We start from the raw sequence: 15,037 nt of genomic DNA on the forward strand, positions 1-15,037 counted from the left end.
TATCTGTTGCCTTGACAGCAGCTAATGGGGATCCATAATAAACCCCAGGAAGAGTATCTGTTGCCTTGACAGCAGCTAATGGGGATCCATAATAAACCCCAGGAAGAGAATCTGTTGCCTTGACAGCAGCTAATGGGGATCCATAATAAACCCCAGGAAGAGTATCTGTTGCCTTGACAGCAGCTAATGGGGATCCATAATAAACCCCAGGAAGAGTATCTGTTGCCTTGACAGCAGCTAATGGGGATCCATAATAAACCCCAGGAAGAGAATCTGTTGCCTTGACAGCAGCTAATGGGGATCCATAATAAATACAAAACTGGGTCTGGTACGAAACCTGTTGCTAACGAACTTGCAACATTGTATCAACTAGCTTATTCCGGGCCCTCAGAGTTTCAGATCACAATATTTTTCTCTTTCACACCGATACTTGGTGATTATAGACGCCAAGACTGTTCAAATACTGAGGAACTATCATTCGCAATAGAAGTTTTTATTTAATAAAAAAACAAATAAATAGAAAGCCTTGTTGACACGTTGTTGACACTACATTCATCCATTCTGCACCGTATCTTCGCCACACACCCTTCCCCTTCCTCTTGATGCAAAAAAAAAATGTTTGTTTTTTAAATTATATTGAAGACACGTTATCTTTCGATGCTTTTCACTGACAGCCGCAACGCAATAATCAGGTAGACATATGGTCATGCGCGCTACCCAAATTGCAGACTTCGCAAACACACCTGTGGTTTTGAAACAATCCACAGCTATTTTTTGTTTAAATAAGCTAGTGATCCTCTGTGGCTAAGTTATGCTCCCTACTGAAGTATTTTATTAGTGTATATTTAGACAGGATTATAATGATATAATTTTACTTTAGGGGAATCCATCATCCTAACACTGCACCTGCTGAACCCAGAGATCCATCCTATTTGTTTATTTAACCTTTATTTAACTAGACAGTTGAGAACAAATTCTCATTTACAATGACGGCCGACCCCAGCCAAACACAGACGACGCTGGGTCATTGTCCGCTACCCTTTGGGGCTCCATATTTTATTTTTTATTTTAAGTCAGTTAAGAACAAATTCTTATTTTCAATGACGGCCTAGGAACAGTGGGTTAACTGCCTGTTCAGGGGCAGAACGACAGATTTGTACCTTGTCAGCTCGGGGGTTTGAACTCGCAACCTTCCGGTTACTAGTCCAACGCTCTAACCACTAGGCTACGCTGCCGCCCATATCATGGCCGGTTGTGATACAGCCTGGAATCGAACCAGGGTCTGTAGTGGCGCCTCTAGCATTGAGATGCAGTTAGCGCTGCGCCCCTTTATCCAAAAAGCGGGAATGCAGGCAACAAGCTTAGGTCTGCATATTATTGCCATAGAATCGCATTGGGACTGTACTTGGACAGATTTTTGGCAAGAGTGAGCCCTCTCACTTCGCCTCACCCTCTCTGCTGAAACCACAGTATCTCACCGGAGAAAGCATCTGAGAGAGCAAAATAGTGCCCCTCTATATTTATCTGTTTATCTGATGCTTATAGTATGACACACTCTTTTGGTCCAGACAGCATCAGTCTGTGTTGCCCAGCAACAGCCCCAAAACATCACTGCTCTAGAGGAGATCTGCATGGAGGAATGGGCCAAAATACCAGCAATAGTGTGTGTGTGGAAACCTTGTGAAGACTTACAGAAAACGTTTGACCTCTGTCATTGCCAAGAAAGGGTATATAACAAAGTATTGAGATAAACTTTTGTTTATCCCCATAATTTGCAAATAAATTCATTAAAAATCCTACAATGTGATTTTCTGTTTTTTTTTTTCATTTTGTCTGTTATAGTTGAAGTTGTACCTATGATGCAAATTACAGGCCTCTCCCATCTTTTTAAGTGGGAGAACTTGCACAATTGGTGGCTGAACTAAATACTTTTCCCCCCCACTGTACCTTTTCCTTGATGGCCAAAAAGCTCAATTTTAGTCTCATCTGACCAGAGTACCTTCTCCTACATGCCTTTTGGCGAACACCAAACATGTTTTCTTATTTTTTTCTTTAAGCTTTTTTTCTGGCCACTCTTCCATAAAGCTCAGCTCTGTGGAGTGTACGGCTTAAAGTGGCCCTATGGACAGATACTCCAATCTCCACTGTGGAGCTTTGCAGCTCCTCCAGGGTTATCTTTGGTCTCTTTGTTGCCTCTCTGGTAAATGCCCTCCTTGGGATGCAGACTCTCCCTAGCCATTTTGGGATGCAGACTCTCCCTAGCCATTCTGGGATGCAGACTCTCCCTAGCCATTCTGGGATGCAGACTCTCCCTAGCCATTTTGGGCTGCAGACTCTCCCTAGCCATTTTGGGATGCAGACTCTCCCTAGCCATTCTGGGCTGCAGACTCTCCCTAGCCATTCTGGGATGCAGACTCTCCCTAGCCATTCTGGGCTGCAGACTCTCCCTAGCCATTCTGGGATGCAGACTCTCCCTAGCCATTTTGGGATGCAGACTCTCCCTAGCCATTTTGGGATGCAGACTCTCCCTAGCCATTCTGGGATGCAGACTCTCCCTAGCCATTCTGGGATGCAGACTCTCCCTAGCCATTTTGGAATGCAGACTCTCCCTAGCCATTCTGGGATGCAGACTCTCCCTAGCCATTTTGGGATGCAGACTCTCCCTAGCCATTCTGGGATGCAGACTCTCCCTAGCCATTCTGGGCTGCAGACTCTCCCTAGCCATTCTGGGATGCAGACTCTCCCTAGCCATTCTGGGATGCAGACTCTCCCTAGCCATTCTGGAATGCAGACTCTCCCTAGCCATTTTGGAATGCAGACTCTCCCTAGCCATTTTGGGATGCAGACTCTCCCTAGCCATTTTGGAATGCAGACTCTCCCTAGCCATTTTGGAATGCAGACTCTCCCTAGCCATTCTGGGATGCAGACTCTCCCTAGCCATTCTGGGATGCAGACTCTCCCTAGCCATTTTGGAATGCAGACTCTCCCTAGCCATTTTGGGTCACATCCCCAGGGTCTTCTGTTTGACTAAAAGCACTGAAAGTAAAACTCTTCAGCCGTTGTTTTAACAATATATAATTTATTTACATAGATTTCAGGTTGAATTACTATACAAACCTTTCTGAAATGTCATCGTTAGATATATACATAAGGCCAAGTAAATACTTGAAAGCACTTAGAAACAAATTTCCAAAATTCTACCCACAAATCCATATCATCGTTATCATTGTCTGAAAAGTTACATAAAAGTGCCTCCACTAAACAGACGCTTTTTTTCTATTGACCACACTTTACACTGAGTATACAAAACATTATGAACACCTGCTCTTTCCATGACATAGACTGAGAGCTGTGATCCCTTATTGACGTCACTTGTTAAATCCACTTCAATCAGTGTGAATGAAGGGGAGGAGACAAGTTAAAGAGGGGTTTTTAAGCCTTGTGACAATTGAGACACGGGTCGTGTCCGTGTTGCCATTCAGAGGGTGAACGGGTAAAAGACAAAATATGTAAGTGCCTGTGAACGGGGTGTGGTAGTAGGTGCCAGGCGCAGTGGTTTGACTGTGTGAAGAACTGCAACGCTGCTGGGTTTTTCACCCCCGACGGGTTGCCTGCTTGTCCACCATCCAAAGGACGTCCAGCCAACTTGACACAACAGTGGGACGTATTGGAGTCGACATGGGTCAGCATCCCTGTGGAACGCTTTAGACACCTTGTAGAGTCAACATGGGTCAGCATCCCTGTGGAACACTTTCGACACCTTGTAGAGTCAACATGGGCCAGCATCCCTGTGGAACGCTTTCAACACCTTGTAGAGTCAACATGGGCCAGCATCCCTGTGGAACGCTTTCAACACCTTGTAGAGTCAACATGGACCAGCATCCCTGTGGAACGCTTTCGACACCTTGTAGAGTCAACATGGGCCAGCATCCCTGTGGAACGCTTTCGACACCTTGTAGAGTCAACATGGGCCAGCATCCCTGTGGAACGCTTTAGACACCTTGTAGAGTCAACATGGTCCAGCATCCCTGTGGAACGCTTTAGACACCTTGTAGAGTCAACATGGGTCAGCATCCCTGTGGAACGCTTTTAGACACCTTGTAGAGTCAACATGGACCAGCATCCCTGTGGAACACTTTAGACACCTTGTAGAGTCAACATGGGTCAGCATCCCTGTGGAACGCTTTGGACACCTTGTAGAGTCAACATGGGTCAGCATCCCTGTGGAACGCTTTCAACACCTTGTAGAGTCAACATGGGTCAGCATCCCTGTGGAACGCTTTCAACACCTTGTAGAGTCAACATGGGTCAGCATCCCTGTGGAACGCTTTAGACACCTTGAAGAGTCAACATGGGTCAGCATCCCTGTGGAACGCTTTCAACACCTTGAAGAGTCCATACCCCGACAAACTGAGGCTGTTCTGAGGGCCAAAGGGGGGAACTCAATATTAGGAGGGTGTTCCTAATGTTTGGTATACCCAGTGACAATAAGGAACAGAAAAGTTATTTTTTTTAAACAAAAAAAAAACAAAATGAATTATATAATTGCATAAGCGCTGTGTTGCGTGAGATACATACAGCATTTATTTTACTTGCTGCATTTACAGCATTTAAGGAACATTGAAATCAAGTAAATAAATAGAAAAAAAACATATAGAAGTCTATTTTATTTTCTGTTCAAAAGAGGAAATTGATTTCAGTCAGAGTGAAAGATCAAAACACACGGAAATTCTTGACACTGAATAACAGTGAATGAAGTGGAGGAAATGTAGTGTGTGAAAGGTACCTGTTTTTTTCCCCGTATCACCGTGTAAAGGAATAAAGTCCTTGTAAACGGTACCACATTCTGCCTGTTGTCATTCTTACTCGCACCTACAGTCCATACCTTTATCACTTCACGGAGAGTTGAGTTGAGTTGTAGCAGGGTGTCGCGTTCCCTCTTCATAGGGGCGTGCGTAACACCATCTAAGCAGAGTCTACAACTCTCTTGGTAAAAGCGTCCGTGTCATTTTTATTTTTTTTTTAAACTGTCAAACTTGAGCTTTCAATCCGAGAGAGTAAAGCTTTGCGACAGATATGGCAGCTAGTGATGTTTGTGTCAGACAAAGAGTCCCAAATTACACCCTATTCCCTATGTAGTGCAATATGTTAGCCCAGGTCAAAAATAGTGGACTTACATAGGGGATAGGGTGCCATTTGGGAGCAATGCTAAGTTAGATGTTATCTGTAGTGGGTGGGCGGGAGTCTGGGTCCAGTGTCTTCCGGGGGTGGTTTGAGATACTCGGCTGTTATGCGCTTAGAAAACACATCACTGTCCATCGTGGAAAAGGTGATAACGGCTGTGCTACACAGTCATAATCTCACTATAGAACTGCCATGAACCATCTATGATGTGATGGATTGTGCAGCCTGGTCACCCGTGACACAAGTCAATATTCGACGTCCATCCATGTCTGAGGACGTTCGGGAGATGAAGTGGAAACCGGCCACTAGGGGGCAGCGGCGAGCACTTTACCTTCAAGCAGGTTTCTGTTTTACTATGGGTGATGGGGATGGTGGACAGGCAAAAGCACCTGCCTCTGATTTTAAAGGTTGCGAATTCAAATCCAGCGATAAAAATCGGTTTCTTTTGTTTTAAGCCTCAAACCTCAACCCTTACCTTAACCAATCAGAGTTAATGCCTAACCTTAACCTTAAACACTTCGAAATTTGACATTTGAAACAACTACGAAAATTGACGTTTGAGAAACATGGATGAACGTTTAATTCTGACATGAGACTGTGAGAGATTGTAGGAAATATCTGTGTGTGTGTAAACTATTGGTGTTCTGTCTCCAGTAGTTACCAGTGGTGTTCTGTCTCCAGTAGTTACCAGTGGTGTTCTGTCTCCAGTAGTTACCAGTATAGTAGTAGTGGTGTTCTGTCTCCAGTAGTTACCAGTGGTGTTCTGTCTCCAGTAGTTACCAGTGTAGTGGTGTTCTGTCTCCAGTAGTTACCAGTGTAGTGGTGTTCTGTCTCCAGTAGTTACCAGTGTAGTGGTGTTCTGTCTCCAGTAGTTACCAGTGTAGTGGTGTTCTGTCTCCAGTAGTTACCAGTGTAGTGGTGTTCTGTCTCCAGTAGTTACCAGTGTAGTGGTGTTCTGTCTCCAGTAGTTACCAGTGTAGTGGTGTTCTGTCTCCAGTAGTTACCAGTGTAGTAGTAGTGGTGTTCTGTCTCCAGTAGTTACCAGTATAGTGGTGTTCTGTCGCCAGTGGTTACCAGTATAGTGGTGTTCTGTCTCCAGTAGTTACCAGTGTAGTGGTGTTCTGTCTCCAGTAGTTACCAGTATAGTAGTATTGGTGTTCTGTCTCCAGTAGTTACCAGTATAGTAGTATTGGTGTTCTGTCTCCAGTAGTTACCAGTGTAGTAGTAGTGGTGTTCTGTCTCCAGTAGTTACCAGTATAGTGGTGTTCTGTCTCCAGTAGTTACCAGTGTAGTGGTGTTCTGTCTCCAGTAGTTACCAGTATAGTAGTATTGGTGTTCTGTCTCCAGTAGTTACCAGTATAGTAGTATTGGTGTTCTGTCTCCAGTAGTTACCAGTGTAGTAGTAGTGGTGTTCTGTCTCCAGTAGTTACCAGTGTAGTTGTAGTGGTGTTCTGTCTCCAGTAGTTACCAGTATAGTAGTATTGGTGTTCTGTCTCCAGTAGTTACCAGTATAGTAGTATTGGTGTTCTGTCTCCAGTAGTTACCAGTATAGTAGTATTGGTGTTCTGTCTCCAGTAGTTACCAGTGTAGTAGTAGTGGTGTTCTGTCTCCAGTAGTTACCAGTGTAGTTGTAGTGGTGTTCTGTCTCCAGTAGTTACCAGTATAGTAGTATTGGTGTTCTGTCTCCAGTAGTTACCAGTATAGTAGTATTGGTGTTCTGTCTCCAGTAGTTACCAGTATAGTAGTATTGGTGTTCTGTCTCCAGTAGTTACCAGTATAGTAGTATTGGTGTTCTGTCTCCAGTAGTTACCAGTATAGTAGTATTGGTGTTCTGTCTCCAGTAGTTACCAGTATAGTAGTATTGGTGTTCTGTCTCCAGTAGTTACCAGTATAGTAGTATTGGTGTTCTGTCTCCAGTAGTTACCAGTATAGTAGTATTGGTGTTCTGTCTCCAGTAGTTACCAGTATAGTAGTATTGGTGTTCTGTCTCCAGTAGTTACCAGTGTAGTAGTAGTGGTGTTCTGTCTCCAGTAGTTACCAGTATAGTGGTGTTCTGTCTCCAGTAGTTACCAGTGTAGTGGTGTTCTGTCTCCAGTAGTTACCAGTATAGTAGTATTGGTGTTCTGTCTCCAGTAGTTACCAGTATAGTAGTATTGGTGTTCTGTCTCCAGTAGTTACCAGTATAGTAGTATTGGTGTTCTGTCTCCAGTAGTTACCAGTGTAGTAGTATTGGTGTTCTGTCTCCAGTAGTTACCAGTGTAGTGGTGTTCTGTCTCCAGTAGTTACCAGTATAGTAGTATTGGTGTTCTGTCTCCAGTAGTTACCAGTGTAGTAGTATTGGTGTTCTGTCTCCAGTAGTTACCAGTGTAGTGGTGTTCTGTCTCCAGTAGTTACCAGTATAGTAGTATTGGTGTTCTGTCTCCAGTAGTTACCAGTGTAGTTGTAGTGGTGTTCTGTCTCCAGTAGTTACCAGTGTAGTTGTAGTGGTGTTCTGTCTCCAGTAGTTACCAGTGTAGTTGTAGTGGTGTTCTGTCTCCAGTAGTTACCAGTATAGTAGTATTGGTGTTCTGTCTCCAGTAGTTACCAGTGTAGTTGTAGTGGTGTTCTGTCTCCAGTAGTTACCAGTGTAGTTGTAGTGGTGTTCTGTCTCCAGTAGTTACCAGTATAGTAGTATTGGTGTTCTGTCTCCAGTAGTTACCAGTGTAGTTGTAGTGGTGTTCTGTCTCCAGTAGTTACCAGTATAGTAGTATTGGTGTTCTGTCTCCAGTAGTTACCAGTGTAGTAGTAGTGGTGTTCTGTCTCCAGTAGTTACCAGTATAGTGGTGTTCTGTCTCCAGTAGTTACCAGTGTAGTGGTGTTCTGTCTCCAGTAGTTACCAGTATAGTAGTATTGGTGTTCTGTCTCCAGTAGTTACCAGTATAGTAGTATTGGTGTTCTGTCTCCAGTAGTTACCAGTGTAGTAGTAGTGGTGTTCTGTCTCCAGTAGTTACCAGTGTAGTTGTAGTGGTGTTCTGTCTCCAGTAGTTACCAGTATAGTAGTATTGGTGTTCTGTCTCCAGTAGTTACCAGTATAGTAGTATTGGTGTTCTGTCTCCAGTAGTTACCAGTATAGTAGTATTGGTGTTCTGTCTCCAGTAGTTACCAGTGTAGTAGTAGTGGTGTTCTGTCTCCAGTAGTTACCAGTGTAGTGGTGTTCTGTCTCCAGTAGTTACCAGTATAGTATTATTGGTGTTCTGTCTCCAGTAGTTACCAGCATAGTAGTATTGGTGTTCTGTCTCCAGTAGTTACCAGTATAGTAGTATTGGTGTTCTGTCTCCAGTAGTTACCAGTATAGTAGTATTGGTGTTCTGTCTCCAGTAGTTACCAGTATAGTAGTATTGGTGTTCTGTCTCCAGTAGTTACCAGTATAGTAGTATTGGTGTTCTGTCTCCAGTAGTTACCAGTATAGTAGTATTGGTGTTCTGTCTCCAGTAGTTACCAGTATAGTAGTATTGGTGTTCTGTCTCCAGTAGTTACCAGTATAGTAGTATTGGTGTTCTGTCTCCAGTAGTTACCAGTGTAGTAGTAGTGGTGTTCTGTCTCCAGTAGTTACCAGTATAGTGGTGTTCTGTCTCCAGTAGTTACCAGTGTAGTGGTGTTCTGTCTCCAGTAGTTACCAGTATAGTAGTATTGGTGTTCTGTCTCCAGTAGTTACCAGTATAGTAGTATTGGTGTTCTGTCTCCAGTAGTTACCAGTATAGTAGTATTGGTGTTCTGTCTCCAGTAGTTACCAGTGTAGTAGTATTGGTGTTCTGTCTCCAGTAGTTACCAGTGTAGTGGTGTTCTGTCTCCAGTAGTTACCAGTATAGTAGTATTGGTGTTCTGTCTCCAGTAGTTACCAGTGTAGTAGTATTGGTGTTCTGTCTCCAGTAGTTACCAGTGTAGTGGTGTTCTGTCTCCAGTAGTTACCAGTATAGTAGTATTGGTGTTCTGTCTCCAGTAGTTACCAGTGTAGTTGTAGTGGTGTTCTGTCTCCAGTAGTTACCAGTGTAGTTGTAGTGGTGTTCTGTCTCCAGTAGTTACCAGTGTAGTTGTAGTGGTGTTCTGTCTCCAGTAGTTACCAGTATAGTAGTATTGGTGTTCTGTCTCCAGTAGTTACCAGTGTAGTTGTAGTGGTGTTCTGTCTCCAGTAGTTACCAGTGTAGTTGTAGTGGTGTTCTGTCTCCAGTAGTTACCAGTATAGTAGTATTGGTGTTCTGTCTCCAGTAGTTACCAGTATAGTAGTATTGGTGTTCTGTCTCCAGTAGTTACCAGTATAGTAGTATTGGTGTTCTGTCTCCAGTAGTTACCAGTATAGTAGTAGTGGTGTTCTGTCTCCAGTAGTTACCAGTATAGTAGTATTGGTGTTCTGTCTCCAGTAGTTACCAGTGTAGTTGTAGTGGTGTTCTGTCTCCAGTAGTTACCAGTATAGTAGTATTGGTGTTCTGTCTCCAGTAGTTACCAGTGTAGTTGTAGTGGTGTTCTGTCTCCAGTAGTTACCAGTATAGTAGTATTGGTGTTCTGTCTCCAGTAGTTACCAGTATAGTAGTATTGGTGTTCTGTCTCCAGTAGTTACCAGTATAGTAGTATTGGTGTTCTGTCTCCAGTAGTTACCAGTATAGTAGTATTGGTGTTCTGTCTCCAGTAGTTACCAGTATAGTAGTAGTGGTGTTCTGTCTCCAGTAGTTACCAGTATAGTAGTATTGGTGTTCTGTCTCCAGTAGTTACCAGTGTAGTTGTAGTGGTGTTCTGTCTCCAGTAGTTACCAGTGTAGTTGTAGTGGTGTTCTGTCTCCAGTAGTTACCAGTATAGTAGTATTGGTGTTCTGTCTCCAGTAGTTACCAGTATAGTAGTAGTGGTGTTCTGTCTCCAGTAGTTACCAGTATAGTAGTATTGGTGTTCTGTCTCCAGTAGTTACCAGTGTAGTTGTAGTGGTGTTCTGTCTCCAGTAGTTACCAGTGTAGTTGTAGTGGTGTTCTGTCTCCAGTAGTTACCAGTATAGTAGTATTGGTGTTCTGTCTCCAGTAGTTACCAGTATAGTAGTATTGGTGGTCTGTCTCCAGTAGTTACCAGTGTAGTTGTAGTGGTGTTCTGTCTCCAGTAGTTACCAGTATAGTAGTATTGGTGTTCTGTCTCCAGTAGTTACCAGTGTAGTTGTAGTGGTGTTCTGTCTCCAGTAGTTACCAGTGTAGTTGTAGTGGTGTTCTGTCTCCAGTAGTTACCAGTATAGTAGTATTGGTGTTCTGTCTCCAGTAGTTACCAGTATAGTAGTATTGGTGTTCTGTCTCCAGTAGTTACCAGTATAGTAGTATTGGTGTTCTGTCTCCAGTAGTTACCAGTATAGTAGTAGTGGTGTTCTGTCTCCAGTAGTTACCAGTATAGTAGTATTGGTGTTCTGTCTCCAGTAGTTACCAGTGTAGTTGTAGTGGTGTTCTGTCTCCAGTAGTTACCAGTGTAGTTGTAGTGGTGTTCTGTCTCCAGTAGTTACCAGTATAGTAGTATTGGTGTTCTGTCTCCAGTAGTTACCAGTATAGTAGTATTGGTGTTCTGTCTCCAGTAGTTACCAGTATAGTAGTAGTGGTGTTCTGTCTCCAGTAGTTACCAGTATAGTAGTATTGGTGTTCTGTCTCCAGTAGTTACCAGTGTAGTTGTAGTGGTGTTCTGTCTCCAGTAGTTACCAGTGTAGTTGTAGTGGTGTTCTGTCTCCAGTAGTTACCAGTATAGTAGTATTGGTGTTCTGTCTCCAGTAGTTACCAGTATAGTAGTATTGGTGGTCTGTCTCCAGTAGTTACCAGTGTAGTTGTAGTGGTGTTCTGTCTCCAGTAGTTACCAGTATAGTAGTATTGGTGTTCTGTCTCCAGTAGTTACCAGTGTAGTTGTAGTGGTGTTCTGTCTCCAGTAGTTACCAGTGTAGTTGTAGTGGTGTTCTGTCTCCAGTAGTTACCAGTATAGTAGTATTGGTGTTCTGTCTCCAGTAGTTACCAGTATAGTAGTATTGGTGTTCTGTCTCCAGTAGTTACCAGTATAGTAGTATTGGTGTTCTGTCTCCAGTAGTTACCAGTATAGTAGTAGTGGTGTTCTGTCTCCAGTAGTTACCAGTATAGTAGTATTGGTGTTCTGTCTCCAGTAGTTACCAGTGTAGTTGTAGTGGTGTTCTGTCTCCAGTAGTTACCAGTGTAGTTGTAGTGGTGTTCTGTCTCCAGTAGTTACCAGTATAGTAGTATTGGTGTTCTGTCTCCAGTAGTTACCAGTATAGTAGTATTGGTGTTCTGTCTCCAGTAGTTACCAGTGTAGTTGTAGTGGTGTTCTGTCTCCAGTAGTTACCAGTATAGTAGTATTGGTGTTCTGTCTCCAGTAGTTACCAGTATAGTAGTATTGGTGTTCTGTCTCCAGTAGTTACCAGTGTAGTTGTAGTGGTGTTCTGTCTCCAGTAGTTACCAGTATAGTAGTATTGGTGTTCTGTCTCCAGTAGTTACCAGTATAGTAGTATTGGTGTTCTGTCTCCAGTAGTTACCAGTGTAGTTGTAGTGGTGTTCTGTCTCCAGTAGTTACCAGTATAGTAGTATTGGTGTTCTGTCTCCAGTAGTTACCAGTGTAGTTGTAGTGGTGTTCTGTCTCCAGTAGTTACCAGTATAGTAGTATTGGTGTTCTGTCTCCAGTAGTTACCAGTGTAGTTGTAGTGGTGTTCTGTCTCCAGTAGTTACCAGTATAGTAGTATTGGTGTTCTGTCTCCAGTAGTTACCAGTATAGTAGTATTGGTGTTCTGTCTCCAGTAGTTACCAGTATAGTAGTATTGGTGTTCTGTCTCCAGTAGTTACCAGTATAGTAGTATTGGTGTTCTGTCTCCAGTAGTTACCAGTATAGTAGTAGTGGTGTTCTGTCTCCAGTAGTTACCAGTATAGTAGTATTGGTGTTCTGTCTCCAGTAGTTACCAGTGTAGTTGTAGTGGTGTTCTGTCTCCAGTAGTTACCAGTGTAGTTGTAGTGGTGTTCTGTCTCCAGTAGTTACCAGTATAGTAGTATTGGTGTTCTGTCTCCAGTAGTTACCAGTATAGTAGTAGTGGTGTTCTGTCTCCAGTAGTTACCAGTATAGTAGTATTGGTGTTCTGTCTCCAGTAGTTACCAGTGTAGTTGTAGTGGTGTTCTGTCTCCAGTAGTTACCAGTGTAGTTGTAGTGGTGTTCTGTCTCCAGTAGTTACCAGTATAGTAGTATTGGTGTTCTGTCTCCAGTAGTTACCAGTATAGTAGTATTGGTGTTCTGTCTCCAGTAGTTACCAGTATAGTAGTATTGGTGTTCTGTCTCCAGTAGTTACCAGTATAGTAGTAGTGGTGTTCTGTCTCCAGTAGTTACCAGTATAGTAGTATTGGTGTTCTGTCTCCAGTAGTTACCAGTGTAGTTGTAGTGGTGTTCTGTCTCCAGTAGTTACCAGTATAGTAGTATTGGTGTTCTGTCTCCAGTAGTTACCAGTGTAGTTGTAGTGGTGTTCTGTCTCCAGTAGTTACCAGTGGTGTTCTGTCTCCAGTAGTTACCAGTATAGTAGTATTGGTGTTCTGTCTCCAGTAGTTACCAGTATAGTAGTATTGGTGTTCTGTCTCCAGTAGTTACCAGTATAGTAGTATTGGTGTTCTGTCTCCAGTAGTTACCAGTATAGTAGTAGTGGTGTTCTGTCTCCAGTAGTTACCAGTATAGTAGTATTGGTGTTCTGTCTCCAGTAGTTACCAGTGTAGTTGTAGTGGTGTTCTGTCTCCAGTAGTTACCAGTGTAGTTGTAGTGGTGTTCTGTCTCCAGTAGTTACCAGTATAGTAGTATTGGTGTTCTGTCTCCAGTAGTTACCAGTATAGTAGTATTGGTGTTCTGTCTCCAGTAGTTACCAGTGTAGTTGTAGTGGTGTTCTGTCTCCAGTAGTTACCAGTATAGTAGTATTGGTGTTCTGTCTCCAGTAGTTACCAGTATAGTAGTATTGGTGTTCTGTCTCCAGTAGTTACCAGTGTAGTTGTAGTGGTGTTCTGTCTCCAGTAGTTACCAGTATAGTAGTATTGGTGTTCTGTCTCCAGTAGTTACCAGTATAGTAGTATTGGTGTTCTGTCTCCAGTAGTTACCAGTGTAGTTGTAGTGGTGTTCTGTCTCCAGTAGTTACCAGTATAGTAGTATTGGTGTTCTGTCTCCAGTAGTTACCAGTATAGTAGTATTGGTGTTCTGTCTCCAGTAGTTACCAGTATAGTAGTATTGGTGTTCTGTCTCCAGTAGTTACCAGTATAGTAGTAGTGGTGTTCTGTCTCCAGTAGTTACCAGTATAGTAGTATTGGTGTTCTGTCTCCAGTAGTTACCAGTGTAGTTGTAGTGGTGTTCTGTCTCCAGTAGTTACCAGTGTAGTTGTAGTGGTGTTCTGTCTCCAGTAGTTACCAGTATAGTAGTATTGGTGTTCTGTCTCCAGTAGTTACCAGTATAGTAGTATTGGTGTTCTGTCTCCAGTAGTTACCAGTGTAGTTGTAGTGGTGTTCTGTCTCCAGTAGTTACCAGTATAGTAGTATTGGTGTTCTGTCTCCAGTAGTTACCAGTATAGTAGTATTGGTGTTCTGTCTCCAGTAGTTACCAGTATAGTAGTATTGGTGTTCTGTCTCCAGTAGTTACCAGTATAGTAGTATTGGTGTTCTGTCTCCAGTAGTTACCAGTATAGTAGTATTGGTGTTCTGTCTCCAGTAGTTACCAGCATAGTAGTATTGGTACATACTATATGTTTGTTGTTGTTACAATTTCATGTTGAAATGAAAGTTAAACTCTTATATAGATAATAATAATAATAATCAGGCAGCCACATACGGAGATGACCTATTGTTAAAGTAAAGAAAAGTGTGGAACCGTATTCATCGGAACAGTCTCCAAGCCCTTTAAAGGTAGACTCAGTGAGATGACAACGAGAAGATATTGAGATGAGCAAGATGCAAGACTCTCACAAAGTCACTCAGAGTAACTGTGTTGGTGCAGGGTGTTGGCTGTATGCACTGCTACAGCGTGGTAGCTACGGGACGAAAACACAAGTCTCGTGCCCCAATGCTCTTCGTTGTTTGGAACTTCGCCAGATATTGTGTTTTACTGAATCGCTGAGTCCACCTTTAATCTTTAGCAGTATAAGAGACCTCAGATGAAACAGCAGAATGTTAGGCAAACACATTACAGAGTTACACTTTGACAAATGTTACACCAGTTTGTTTAAAGTTTGTAACTTTTTTTTTTTGGACTCCATATTAAAATATAATGTACATTTCTATACAAAGTAGTGATATAATAAAGGGTTTTGTATTACTGGTAAAACAAATAGTATGAAAACGGAAACAATTGGGAAGGAAAAGAAAATGAGAAAACAAATAGTTTGATGTAATTAGGGACAAATCAAGAGGAAAACAGATGTGCTCATTGGTACAAACCAACGAGTTACACTGAGACAATGTGGTAATTCACAAACAACATAGGGCCAAATGGCACCCTATTCGCTATATAGTAGTGCACTACTTTAGACCAGAACCCTATGGGATTTCCTATGGGCCCTATTTCCTATGCGTGCCCTGGTCTGAAAGTAGTGCACTAAATAGAGACGAGGGTGCCATTTGAGATGTATCTAAAAAGGTAATTCACTACATGTTGTTCAGAAGATGAAGTGGCCTCAAATGGCATTCAGAAAACTTTGGTTACCAATTCTGCTGACAAAAACATTATGTAAAGTGCCAGTATCCAGCTGGTATAGAAAAGTATTTACATATTACATTATGATGAAGTAGCTATTCCCACACAATGGAAAACACAGGGCCTATTCCTCCAGGGTGTTACTCGATTAGTC

The sequence above is a fragment of the Oncorhynchus keta genome, chromosome 4, assembly GCF_023373465.1.
Source record: "Oncorhynchus keta strain PuntledgeMale-10-30-2019 chromosome 4, Oket_V2, whole genome shotgun sequence".
NCBI classification, from domain to species: Eukaryota; Metazoa; Chordata; class Actinopteri; order Salmoniformes; family Salmonidae; genus Oncorhynchus; species Oncorhynchus keta.